A 2771-nucleotide genomic window follows, 5' to 3' on the forward strand; every position below is an offset into this window, starting at 1 on the left:
AACTACCAAAGCAAAGACTCGGATCAAGACACTTGATGCAAGTTAACACATACACCTGCAAAAAAAAAAAAAACTAAACAAACAAACAAGCAAAAAACCCCGGAGGCGTGCTGAACGCTCAACGTTTTCATGAGTCTGAAGCATTTAACTTTATTTCTCGTTCTCCAGCTATAATAAAAATAAGTATAATTCATTTCTGACACGCGGATGCAAGGCCATTCTTCCACATTTGAGCAAACTGTTACAAAAAAGCATTTATTGCGATAAAGATTAAAGCTAATAGTGACAGCTCACACCTGCAGATCTTAACGTGGAAGAAATGTCTTTGTGTAATGCTGGTAGATTGAGTGACTTACGGCAACCGTGGAATAAACTTTCACAGAGACACAGGGGACGTGGGCACTTTCTAGTACTTTTTAATCGCCTTCGCGTCTGGAGTGTACAGAGTTAACTGCCGCCATTATCGCATTTCTTTCTCACCCTCCCGGCTGTTCTAAAACAATCCCTGCATGCACCTGGAATCTGAGGCAAAATTAAATCACAGAATAGCAGGTCTTAACATTCATGATTGTATATCATTTTTTCCCCCCCATGTTCTAACCCTTACAATTCCCTTTGCTTGATGAATATAGTCGTTGGATGTTGAGAAGCGTGACAATATGCGTGGATATGTTCCATTCCCTCATTTCCTAGCAGCTCCGTCCTTGTGCATGGCATCCTGTGTAATTCGTCTGTAAGTTCATGTTCCGCATTAATCTGTAACAAGATGTAAATGGGCACATATTAACTTCACAGTTGGTAAAGCATAATTGCTGGATGAAATTGACTCCTTAATGAAAAACGCAGGGCCAATCTTGAAACGTATATATATATATATATCGCGTTATTGTGCGTGTGCGTGGCTAGCCCTTTGGAAAATGTATGCTCCAGTGGCTGAACTGAGATTCAACCTGTGATAAAGAATCAATTACCCATCATACATAAAGTAACGAGAAAAAATGCAATGGGATGCAACAAATTCTCTACCTTTTGTACGTCTTTCAGTAATAAAATTCAGGTTATTGTGCCAAACTAGGAAGATATGTTTTGCATTGCCCACATACATCTGAATAAACATATAATACTTATTCTGGCTTCTGCAGGCACAGCAGGAAATGTATACTAATTAAAAGTCATTGTCATTGTGAAACGCCTTCTGGCAATAATGATGCATGTACTGTAGCTGAGCAAATGGTTTAAGTAACATGAGAACATTGCGAAGTGTAAAGATTACAACAGGCCATTCACCCCATCCACGCTCGTAATTTTGTTCACCATATAGAGTTAATCAAACGCTGTGTGTAACCAAGTTTTAAATAGAAAGGACTCATCCGTTGCATCCACTATGAGTCATGATAGAACTAAGACCATGCATTAATAAACATGTGGGGGAAAAAAATACAGTACCTTCATGAGATGGACTTTAATACAGCTTTTTGTGGTATTAACAGGTATTAAACTACACTTGTTTACTCCCAAAGATGCTATCTCCCAGAATCCAGCGCGGATAGAACCTGAATACATTTACTTCACTGAAAATGACAGGATAGCTTATTTTAAAAAATTTTTAAAAATAAAAAAAAAAATTTTTTTTTTCCCCCCAAAATTGAAGAACTATTAAAACGTACAAGCTAGGGAACCTTCGGCGACCCAGCACTACGTTTCGGAGGCCCGCACTGACACTGATCTAGCCTTTAAAAAGGTACAGAAAACGAGTTCCCCTCGCCCGTTTTTTAATCTGTTATGGAGGGAACGGCAGATTACCGTGTTTCTTCGCTGTTGAAAACCGCAGGTCACTCACGCCTGAGCCCACCCTGCCTCCGGCTCTTTCTCCAGCAAAGTCCCTCCACACTTTCCTCTCAGCAAATTGCATCTGACCTTTGTCCAGCTAAATAGGAGGATGAATCCCTAGATTATGCATTTTCTGTTTTGCCGATTTTTTTTATTTTTCTCTCTCTCGCTATTTTTTGCGCTAGTGTCTTTATCTTCCGGTCCTCGACAGAACGGTGTGTGTGTGTGTGTGTGTTCTCTTGTCGTCTATTCATCGTTGCGTGAGATGCCACACGATGGAGAGAGAACAGCGTGGCATTGCACTGGCACAGACTGTTTAATCTCCAGCAGAAGGAAGTACTGCAAAATCAATCCGTTCTCTTACAAAAACAACCTCTCACACTTTGACACTCAGAGATTCAGGGGTTGAATAAGGGCAGGTTTGTTTTTCTTTTCTTTTCTTTTTTCTTCTCATGAGCACATCACTTTGATCTGAATGTCCATATTTTAAGACCTTTAATATTTCAAGCAACATTTCAAGGGATACATGTAAGGAATACTTTCTCTTACTTACTGAAAGCATTGTTGTTGTGACATCACAGGGGATCCAGGAGAATAGAGTGCAACAGAAATGAAGCAATGTTTCTTAGATAACTGTACTACATGTTATTTATTTCTGTGTATTATTTTATCCTATTGAGAGTTCATTTTGCAATTTTAAACTCAGACATCTGAAATTATTTTAGAATAAAATTTGTGATGTGGGAGGATTCATACAGTACATTTTGGGCAAATCTGTATCAATAACATATTGCATTTCTTTATCTTCTACACTGCATTGAGACATCATTGGTAGTATACAAGATCAATATAAATATTGCACTTCAAGAAACAAAACATAAGGTAAAACAAAAAGACAGGATTTCGTAGTATTTTTTTTTTTTACTTTGTCTACTCTTTAA

At 38.3% G+C, this 2771-nt stretch overlaps 1 long non-coding RNA gene across 1 annotated transcript; it reads right to left on the reverse strand.

Moving 5' to 3' along the window:
- Nucleotides 1-400: 400 nt before the first annotated feature.
- On the reverse strand, nt 401-2139 carry LOC118236669. Its single transcript, XR_004767062.1, has 2 exons — nt 1804-2139; nt 401-756 (listed from the first exon to the last, which is right to left on the reverse strand). It is a non-coding gene; the product is annotated as an uncharacterized LOC118236669 (long non-coding RNA).
- Nucleotides 2140-2771: the final 632 nt, after the last annotated feature.

The sequence above is a fragment of the Anguilla anguilla genome, chromosome 9, assembly GCF_013347855.1.
Source record: "Anguilla anguilla isolate fAngAng1 chromosome 9, fAngAng1.pri, whole genome shotgun sequence".
NCBI classification, from domain to species: Eukaryota; Metazoa; Chordata; class Actinopteri; order Anguilliformes; family Anguillidae; genus Anguilla; species Anguilla anguilla.